Here is an 11,495-nt window from a genome sequence, read left to right as displayed (position 1 = left end):
ATATCAACTTTTTTTATATCAGTTTTTCTTCACTAAAAGTGATGTACAATTGTCTTTAAGACATCAGTATTTATATTGAAAGTGATGTACAATTATTTTTTTTTGACATCAATATTAATTTATTAAAAGTGATGTACAATTATTTTTTTAACATCAGTATTTATTCATTAAAAGTAGTTAAACAATGAACTAACTAAACACTTATATTCAGCAACATAAATATCAAGTATCTAGTTTTATTAAAGAATCGTTCAAAACCAAACTATTGTTATATGCTTGCTAAGCCATCTCTGTTAACATAAATATCGAAAATATAATGTCTTAGTTAAGCCATCCCTGCTAACAGCTGCACTAATAGGATCAAGACTTCATTTTATAACTTCTTCAGGAGTGATCATTACTCATTTACATAATGCATCTTCTAGTCCTGCAGCTTCGCACCTAAAATACTGATAAAATTTCATTTTAAGATGAAATTTGGATTTGTTATCTTTGAGAACTGATGAATCAGCTTCTTTTCCATTGACAAATTCAATGTTACCGAGATGAAGTTGTTAGTGTTTGTGCCCTAGAGACAACACTATGATGTTATAGTTTAAGACATTTGGATTATTAATGTTTATGTTCTATCGATTATTCCCTTTATAATTTATTAATTGTTATTTATTGCGATATAAATATTAGATTAATAAATGTCCTTGGAATATGATATGCAATTCTATATCTCTAAGTACGTAATTTAGAAATGAGATTATGAGAATAGTATCAATATTCCTAAAGGTCCCTAGTCGAGTATTATTATTAAGGGACAATAATAATGCATTGAGACTGGTGTATTTGTTGACTGATGATTGCATCTCATTGATCATAGGTATAGTGATACTAAAGTAAAAAATACAGGCATATGTAAATGTACATGGTGCTGGACAGACCCGATGTGAGATTCTACATGTCTGTTGTGTCATAAGTAGTTCTCATAATGCTAATGATGTAATGGTCCTTAGACCTAAAGTTATTATATTTCTATACGAGAATTATTATACATTGATTCCATTAAATGTTATCCTTAACCGGGTAATAATAAAAGTGGACATTAGGTATATTATGAATCATATGAGAAATATGAATGATCTAGATGAGATTTAATCCTCCTATTTTAAGAGTGATATTATTGGCCTCTTGTGTGATCTAGACTATGAAATGCGTGGCCACATTCAAATGTTGATTTGATATGATAAGCTACTCATTAATCAAGGAAACTTGGATTAAACTATGATGATGATGATGACACATTACATGCCTCTAGTTTAATCTATAATATTTGGTTAAAGGGATTATATTACATTGTATACTATTCACGAAAGGTTTAATCGATCGCGGATTCAACTATTATTACTTGGCTAACAATGATGTATTACTAGATGCTGCTCATTGTTTACGATATTTTATATTAGATTTAAAATTGTTGCCAACGTAATAATAACCTATAGGGTCACACACAAAGAATGCTTGAAGGATTATTTAATTTAAATTGGATTTAAAATAAATTGAAGTAGTTCAAATTATTTATAATATTAATTAAGTATGACTTAATTTATTAGATAAATAATGATATTCGAATTTACTAATATCAATTGTGAAATTCAGTTGTTAAATAATTAAGTGTGACTTAGTTATTATACAAATAGGAATTTCTAATTAATAATAACTCCTAATTAGTTAAGAGTTATAATTATTTTTCTACTCTCTATATAATATCTCTTGTGTGCCTGATTTTGTGTGTAAAACATTTACTAAAACCCTAGCCACCTAGAGAGAAGATGGAGAGAGAAATAAGAAATGAGTTTGTGCTAGTACACATCCAATCCTTGAGTTCAAGAATTCGTGTGAATACCGATAAAGCGTAGATCGTGAGAGCGGGATGCGTGGTGATTGAACAATCTTTGGATCTCCAATATTTAACCAATTTGTAAAGCTTGTTAAGGTAAACAATCTGATCTACGAATTTAATATATTTTTTTCTGTTGAGTGGCATTTATGACACTTTATTACGCTCCGTAATGCTTTGAATTGGTGTAAATGTACTCAAGTTGTTGGTGTTTTAATGTGTTTTCTAGTGTTTTTGCATTTCAGGTATTATTCTAAGAATCAGGTGAATTAGCATTATTTAGGTGTAATATGGTGTTACGATGATGTCCAAAGAATAAAGCTCCAGAAGCCAACTCGATTGCAGCAGGAATTAAAGAAATTCAGAAGTTTTTCCAGAAGCACGGCGCGCCCGCGCTGGTCTAGCGCGTGGCCTCGCCCATTTGTTAGAGAGCCAGCGTGTCTGCGCTGATGAAGCACGCAGCCGCGTCAGGTCGGGATCCCAGAATCCTGATTCTAGTTGATTTATAATTGGAGGACTTCTATCTTGCATGGGCTGCTATATAAACTTAAATAAAGGACATTTTCTAGAGAGACGGATATACCAGAGCACAAGGAGAGCCGTAAGAAGACCGTGTTAGCACGATTCAACGAAGACGAAGAAGATCTTGTTTTTACTTATGAATCTTTGTTCTAAGTTGTAACTTGGATGCTAGTTTTCTTATTCGTGAACCTTACTCTTGTTTCATACTTGGTTTTATTATTTATTCAGTATAAAGATTACATTTATTCAGTTTGGGGGTTCTCCTAGTGAAGACCCCAACATGCACATCAGGGATTTCATTGAGATCCGTGACACATTCAAGTTCAATGGTGTGACTGAAGATGCTATCAAACTACGACTCTTCCCATTCTCTCTAAGGGATAAAGCGAAGTGCTGGTTACATTCTCTGCCACCAGGGTCTGTCACCACTTGGGAGGATCTTGCTCAAAAGTTTCTCACTAAATTCTTCCCTATGGCGAAGACTGCGACAATCAGGAATGCTCTTACTCAGTTTGCTCAGCAAACTGGAGAATCTCCGTGTGAGGCTTGGGATCGATATAAGGATATTCTAAGGAAGTGCCCACACCATGGCATGCCTCATTGGATGATTATAAACTGTTTCTACAATAAATTGGGTGCTACTTCTAGACCCATGCTCGATGTAGCATCAGGAGGAGTCTTGTGGGCTAAGAGCTACAATAAAGCTTATGAATTGATTGAATTGATGGCTGCTAATGAATACCACAATCCTGCTCAGAAACTGACTTAGGGAAAAGTAGCAAGAATTCTGGAGTTGGATGAAGCAACTATTATAGCTGCCCAGATTAAGGCTTTGACGATGAAGGTGGACACTTTGACTAACTGTGGAGTTAATCAAATCACTAGTATTTGTGAGCTTTATGTTGGTGCCCATGAGACTGATCAGTGCGCTATTTCCAGTGAATCAGCTCAGTTCGTGAGCAATTTTCAGTGATCGCAGCAACCTGTGCCAGCCACTTATCATCCCAACAACCGCAATCATCATAATTTCAGTTGGAGCAACGTTCAGAATGCGGTTCAGCAGCCTTATCATCAGTATCCAGCTAAGCAGTACAATCCCCCTGGTTTTCAGCAACCGCAATTTGCACCAAGGCAGCAACTTCAGCTGCAACAAGCTAATGAAAAATCTGAATTAGAGGAGTTGGAGGTTATGTATAAGAGTCAGGTTATTTCTATCAAGACATTGGAAAATTAAATTGGACAAATTGCCAATGCCTTGCTTAATCGTCAACCTGGTACATTACCTAGTGACACTAAAGTGCCAGGACAGAGAAAAGCTAAGGAGCAGGTAAAGGCAAATACTTTGAGGTCTGGAAAGGTTGCGAATCCTGAACAAACTCAAGTTTTGACTGTTGAAACTGGGGCTGAAGAAGAAGTAGAGCAGCAGGAAGTAGAAGTGGAACCAAGGAAGACTACTGTTAAACACACTCCTCCCGAGGGTAATACAGGGGAGAAATAGATCTATCATCTACCGTCTTTTCCTAAGTGATTGCAGAAGAAAAAGCTGGATAAAAAATTTGAGAAGTTTTTGGAGGTGTTCAAGAAACTTCATTTCAACATACCTTTCGCTGAAGCTCTTGAGCAGATGCCTAGTTACGCAAAGTTTATGAAAGGTATACTCTCTCAGAAAGTGAAGCTAAATGATATAGAGACTGTAGCTCTCACGGAGGAATGTAGTGTTGTGTTACAACAGAAGTTGCCTCCGAAGCTTAAGGATCCAGGAAGCTTCACTATTCCATGCACTATTGGAAAAGTGTCTTTTGATAGATGCTTATGTGACCTGGGAGCAAGTATCAATCTGATGCCTTTGTCAATCTTCAAGAAGTTAAACTTGCCTGATCCAAAACTGACTTATATGACTTTGCAGTTGGCCGACCATTCTATTACATATCCGTGAGGAATTGTGGAGGATGTCTTGGTCAAGGTTGATAAAACTTCCCTGCTGATTTCATAATTCTTGATTTCGAGGGGGATAATAAGATTCCCATAATTTTGGGAAGACCTTTCTTGGCGACTGGCCGAACCTTGATAGATGTGTAGAAGGGGCTTACAATACGAGTTTCAGATCCGGATGTAACTTTTAATATGTTCAATACTATGAAATTTCCTATAGAAAATGAGGAGTGCTTAAAGGTGGAGTTGATCGATTCTGTGGTTATTTCAGAACTTGATCAATTGCTAAGATTTGATGCTTTAGAGAAGGCCTTATTGTGGAATTCAGATAGTGAGGATAACGAAGGTGAAGAGCAATTACAATATCTAAATGCTTCTCCCTGGAAGAGGAAGATATATGCCTTTTGAATCTCTTGGAATGGAGGAATTGAACAAAGCTCCTAAACACCTCAAGTCATCTATTGAGGAAGCTCCCACTCTTGAGCTTAAGTCTTTACCTGAACATTTGAGGTATGCATTTTTAGGTGATGCATCTACTTTGCCTATTATTATTGCATCTGACCTTTCAAGTAGCGACGAGGAGAAGCTTTTGAGGATTCTAAGAGAGTTAAAATCGGCAATTGGATGGACTATAGCAGATATTAAGGGAATCAGCCCTTCTTATTGCATGCATAAAATTCTGCTAGAGGAAGGTAGCAAACCTACGGTCGAGCAACAAATACGGCTAAATTCAATCATGAAAGAGCTAGTGAAAAAGGAAATCCTTAAGTGGCTAGATGCATGGATCATCTATCCTATTTCTGACAGTTCATGGGTGAGCCCAGTTCAATGTGTGCCAAAGAAATGTGGTATCACTGTGGTAGCAAATGAGAAGAATGAGCTTATTCCTACACGAATATTCACAGGGTGGATAGTTTGCATGGATTATAGGAAGCTGAACAAAGCTACAAGGAAAGATCACTTCCCTCTTCCTTTTATTGATCAGATGCTGGATAGATTGGCTGGGCATGATTACTATTGTCTTCTGGATGGCTATTCGGGATATAATCAGATTTGTATCGCTCCAGAAGATCAAGAGAAGACTACATTCATGTGTCCTTTTGGTACTTTGCTTTTCAAAGAGTTTCTTTTGGGCTATGTGGAGCGCCAACCACTTTTCAGAGATTTATGATGGTCATCTTCTCTGATATGATTAGAAATAATGTAGAAGTGTTCATGGACGATTTCTCCGTCTTTGGAACTTCTTATGACGAATGCTTGCACAATCTTGGGTTAGTATTGTAAAGGTGCGTTTAAACCAACTTGGTTCTCAATTAGGAGAAATGTCACTTTATGGTACGACAGGGCATTATTCTTGGGCACAAGGTTTCTAGTAAATGTCTTGAGGTGGACAAAGCCAATGTGGAGGTCATTGAGAATCTTCCTCCACCAATTTTTGTTAAGGGAATTCACAGTTTTCTTGGTCATGCGGGTTTCTATCGGCATTTCATCAAGGACTTCTCTAAGATTTCGAAGCCATTGTGCTGTTTACTAGAGAAAGATATCCCTTTCAAGTTTGATAACGAGTGCCTTGCCGCTTTTGAAACATTGAAGAAGAGTTTAATCATGGCACATGTCATAACTGCACCTGACTAGAATGAACCTTTTGAGATGATGTGCGATGCAAGTGATTATGCAATTGGAGCAGTTCTTGGGTAGAAAAAGAACAACATATTTCATGTGGTCTACTATGCTAGTAAGACCTTGAATGGTGCTCAACTGAATTATACTACTACGGAGAAAGAACTCTTGGCTATTGTCTATGGTTTTGAGCAATTTCGATCTTATCTACTTGGGACTAAAGTGACAGTTTTAACTGATCACGCTGCAATTCGTTATCTCGTCACGAAGAAGGACTCGAAGCCTAGATTAATTAGATGGGTTCTTTTGTTTCAAGAATTTGAATTAGAAATCAAGGATAGAAAGGGGACTGAAAATCAAGTCGCTGATCATCTCTCGCGTTTAGAGAACCCTAATGCTACTGCACTGGACAAGACATTGATAAATGAGTCTTTTCCCGAGAAGCAGCTTTTTGAAGTGTAAGAGGAAGAACCGTGGTTTGCAGACATTATGAACTACCTTGTGAGTAACATCATGCCTCCCGACTTATCATACGCTCAAAGGAAGAAGTTTCTCCATGAAGCGATGTGGTATATGTGGGATGAGCCATTTCTTTTTCATCAAGGAGCTGACCAAATCATCAGGAGTTGTATTCCCTACAGCGAAATGGGGGGGATCTTGTGAGACTGCCACTCAACAGCTTATGGAGGACACTGTGGTGGAGAAAAGACATCAACTCATATTTTTTAAGCAGGTTTATTTTGGCCAACCTTGTTTAAAGATGCTCATCAATTCATTTTGAAATGTGATCGAGGTCAACATGTGGGTAATATGTCTAAGACGGATGAGATGCCTCTTAATGTGCTTCTCGAGGTTGAAGTCTTTGATGTTTGGGGAATTGAATTCATGGGGCCATTTGTCTCATCTTGTAACAAACAATATATCTTGTTGGCGGTTGATTATGTGTCGAAATGGGTTGAAGTTAAGGCGTTGCCAATGAATGATGTAAAGGTAGTACTTAATTTTCTTCACAAGCTGATATTCACAAGGTTTGGAGCTCCAAGAGTCATAATCAGTGATGAGGGGTCGCATTTTTACAACTGCAAGTTCACTGCTATGATGCAAAGGTATAATGTGAATCATCGCATTTCTACGGCTTATCATACTCAGACGAATGGTCAAGCTGAGGTATCTAACAGAGAGATTAAGCGCATCTTAGAGAAAGTTTTGTGTCCATCGAGGAAAGATTGGTCTTTGAAGCTTGATGAAGCTGCTTGAGCCTATAGAACAACATATAAGACTCCATTGGGAATATCGCCGTTTCAGTTGGTTTATGGTAAGGGGTGTCATTTTCCTGTGAAGCTCGAGCATAAGGCGTATTGGGCTTTGAAGAAATTGAATCTGGATTTGGATGTAAATGGTAAGAAGAGGATGCTTCAATTAAATGAGCTCGACGAGTTTCGACTTCAAGGTTATGAGAACAACAAAATGTATAAGGAGAAATTCAAGAGGTTGTACGATAAGGGTCTAGTGCTCAAATCATTTATGCCGGGACAACAAGTTATTTTGTTTAACTCTCGTCTTCGTCTTTTTCCTGGAAAGTTGAACTCAAGGTGGTCAGGGCCCTTCATAATCAAAACTGTGTTTCCACATGGAGCGGTGGAATTTTTTTAGAATGATCCGGGCCAAGCATTCAAGGTAAATGGTCATAGGTTGAAGAATTACTATGGTGACACGGCAAACTGTGAGGTGGTTAGTGCTGTTTTGTTGTCCGTTTGATCTCGAGTTTCTATGTCAAGCTAATGATGTAAAACAAGCGCTTCTTGGGAGGCAACCCAAGTTTGTTGTACATTGGTGATAAGTGGCATTTTATACCACTTAGAACGTCTTAAAATGGCTTAAATTGGTGTCTTGAAATCAAGTATTTTGTGTATTTGATGCGTTTTTCTAGTGTTTATGCATTTCAGGGTATTAGTTGCATTTCGGGGGAGGAATCATCAAGAATAAGCCTTGGCATGTGTTCACCATTGCGAGAGGAAAGGAACGGGCAGATTACGGCGAAGAAACGGAGCAAACTTGGATTTTTTCCAGTGGAGGCCTGCGCGCCCGCGCAGCTATGCTGAGCGGCCGCGCAGGGTCGGGAATTTTGCTGAATTATTTTAGACTTCTACTTCTGTTTGGCTTCCAACTTCTATGTAATCTGAGTTTTATGGGACTATTATATAAGTAGATTTGAGACGTTTTCACAGAGAGGATTAAGAACAAGAAGATTGTGTTTTACGCAAGAAGCGAAGGAGATAAGGAAGAAGACCGATTTAGCACACCGCAACGAAGAGGAAGCATATTTTCTTGTGATTCTTGTTTCGTTGTAACGTTGGATGCTAGTTTTCTTGCTTTGACTTATTTACTCTTGTGACGTACTCTGTTTTAATATAATTAGTTTAGTTATTATTTTCTTGTATTTGTTTATCATGATTTCATATGAACCCATGATGGCGATAAGTTCTATTATGGGCTAATCGTGATCATGGGGTTGCAACGGATTTATTATGGAATTATTTAGTTAATTGTTTAATACTTTAGTGTGTGATGATTGCTTGATATCTAGTATTGGTTGTGCGTATTCGTCTTATGTGCGTCGCGAACATATAAGATAGGGTGTTAATCTCTTGTGAAGCGACGGTGGATCTTGAGATTTAGAACTTGCCATGCTAGCATAGGTTCATGTACGTTGTGCATGATTAGTGGGTAACTCTAACAGTTTTATTTGCCCTATGTAATCAAAAAGGAATAACTTGTGCTTAAATCGCCGTGTTGTCAATTTCTGTAGACATATAGGAACTCAACATAATTGATGACTATTCGACTTCTATCTTAATTGTGGATGCTTGGTAGAATGGTATTAGTACAATGAAAGTTGGCTTTTATCAATTTCGTGTTATTCGATTAATATCATCACTGTCACATGCTAAAGGTAATAACAATGGCTATAGAAGGAAGTAATAATGAAGTTGTGATCTCATGAGTGTTTATTATTGATAAATTGAAGTGTTAGTTAAGTGGTTAATTAAGTAGTTAATTATAGTTAATATTTAATCAACAATTTTAAGTGTTATTATCTTAACATTGAGAAGTAATCATACATTGGTGAGTGAGTTTAATTAGACAATAATTTAGTCTGAGTCTCTGAGGGAACGAACTAGAAAATATTCTATATTACTTGCGAACGCGTATACTTGCGTGAATATTAGCGCATGTTTTCGCCCTAACAAGTTTTTGGCGCCGCTGCCGGGGACTCGGCGTATTTGTTTAGTTTATGTACTTACCATCATTGGTCATTAGGACTCAGTGATTAGGACGTAGTAGTTACTTATTTTTTCTGGTTGTGTTTCAGGTACTTTAGCAAGCGTTTATGCAAACTAGTTCTCGTGCTCGCAAGAGGACTTTAGATACAGCTGAGGAGACAGACGAAGTTCTTGATATTCCGGAGAAGTTAGATTTTGAGGATTCGGATTCAGGAACTGAGCAGAAAGAACCAGTAAACATGGGAGATCGTATTGTTCAAGCTGATCCAGCTCTTATGGAATTTTCTCGGCCTAAAATTGATGACATTCAGTCAAGCATCCTTCATCCGGCTATTCAAGCTAACACCTTTGAAATCAAGCCGGGCACTATTCAGATGGTGCAGAATTCTGTTTCTTTTGGAGGAGCGGCAACTGAAGACCCCAACATGCACATAAGGAATTTTGTCGAGATCTGCAGCACTTTTAAGTATAATGGCGTGACTGATGAGGCTATCAAGTTGAGGTTTTTCCCATTCTCACTAAGGGACAAGGCTAAAGACTGGTTACATTCTGAACCAGCTGGGTCCATCACTACGTGGCAAGATCTTGCGCAAAAGTTTCTGGTGAAGTTTTATCCGATGGCAAAGACTGCTGCTATGAGGAGTGCTCTTACTCAGTTTACGCAGCAACCTACAGAATCTATGTGCGAGGCTTGGGAACGCTACAAGGAAATATTGAGAAAATGTCCACATCATGGAATGCCGGATTGGATGGTGATCACTGGTTTCTATAATGGTTTGGGGGCCCAATCTCGGCCCATGCTCGATGCAGCAGCTGGAGGCGCCTTATGGGCTAAAAGCTATACTGAGGCGTATAATCTTATCGAGACGATGGCTGCAAATGAGCATCAAAACCCAACTCAGAGGATGACGTCAGGCAAGGTAGCAGGTATTCTGGAAGTTGATGCAGCCACCGCTATTGCAGCCCAGCTCCAAGCGCTATCAATGAAGGTTGATTCTCTGGCTACGTATGGAGTTAATCAAATAGCTATGGTTTGTGAGCTTTGTGCAGGTTCTCATGCTACGGATCAGTGTTCTCTTGTAAACAAATCTGTTCAGTATGTGAATAATTATCAGCGACAACAGCAGCCTGTGCCAGCGACCTATCATCCTAACAACAGAAATCATCCAAATTTCAGCTGGGGGAATAATCAGAATGCTATTCAGCCACCATATCAGCAAGGAGTGAGTAAACAGTTTAACCCACCTGGATTCCAGCAACCACAGTAGTATGCTACAAGGCAATCATATCCTCAACAGGGAAGTGCAGCTGCACCTACTAGTGCTGATTTTGAGGAACTTAAGCTGTTGTGCAAGAGTCAGGCGGTTTCTATCAAGACCTTGGAAAATCAAATTGGTCAATTAGCCAATTCAGTGCTCAATCGTCAACCTGGCACTCTTTCCAGTGACACGGAAGTACCAGGCAGGAAGGAAGCTAAAGAGCAAGTCAAGGCTATTACCTTAAGGTCTGGAAAAGTAGCTGATGCTGAAAAGGCAAAAGAAGTAGAAGCTGAAATTAGAGGTGAAGAATCTAAGCAAAAGGAGAAAGCGGCGGAACCAAGGAAGTTGAACACACTCTGCCTGAGGCTAATACAGGGGAGAAACAACTCTATCCTCCACCACCTTTTCCTAAGAGATTGCAGCAACAAAAGCTGGATAGACAGTTCGGGAAGTTTCTGGAGGTGTTCAAGAAACTTCACATCAATATACCTTTCACTGAGGCTCTGGAACAAATGCCTAGTTATGCGAAGTTTATGAAGACTATTCTTTCAAGGAAGGTGAAACTGGATGACCTTGAAACCGTTGCTCTCACGTAAGAATGCAGCGCTGTTCTGCAACAAAAGTTACCACCAAAACTGAAAGATCCAGGAAGCTTCACCATTCCTTGCACAATTGGCAATCTGACGTTTGACAAGTGCCTTTGTGATTTGGGAGCAAGCATTAATCTGATGCCATTGTCGATCTTTAAAAAACTGGATCTGCCTGATCCAAAACCCACGTACATGTCACTACAATTGGCTGACCGTTCCATTACTTACCCAAGGGGCATAGTTGAGGATGTGCTCATCAAAGTGGATAAGCTCTTCTTTCCAGCAGATTTTGTTATTCTGTATTTTGAGGAAGATAAGAAGATTCCCATAATCTTGGGGAGGCCTTTCTTGGCTACTGGCCGTACCTTGATAGATGTGCAAAAAGGTGAACTTACTATGC

The 11,495-nt window shown here is 38.6% G+C and overlaps 2 non-coding genes across 2 annotated transcripts; both read right to left on the bottom strand.

The window, feature by feature from the left end:
• Positions 1-2,897: 2,897 nt before the first annotated feature.
• LOC141675447 (small nucleolar RNA R71) lies at positions 2,898-3,004 on the bottom strand. The gene has a single exon (XR_012556100.1). It is a non-coding gene; the product is annotated as a small nucleolar RNA R71 (small nucleolar RNA).
• Positions 3,005-9,878: 6,874 nt separating this feature from the next.
• LOC141675451 (small nucleolar RNA R71) lies at positions 9,879-9,985 on the bottom strand. The gene has a single exon (XR_012556103.1). It is a non-coding gene; the product is annotated as a small nucleolar RNA R71 (small nucleolar RNA).
• Between the last annotated feature and the right edge of the window lie 1,510 nt (positions 9,986-11,495).

The sequence above is a fragment of the Apium graveolens genome, chromosome 7 (assembly GCF_009905375.1).
Source record: "Apium graveolens cultivar Ventura chromosome 7, ASM990537v1, whole genome shotgun sequence".
Taxonomy (NCBI): Eukaryota; Viridiplantae; Streptophyta; class Magnoliopsida; order Apiales; family Apiaceae; genus Apium; species Apium graveolens.
The sequence above is the reverse complement of the archived record's forward strand: the minus strand, read 5'-3'. Positions and strand labels throughout refer to the sequence as shown.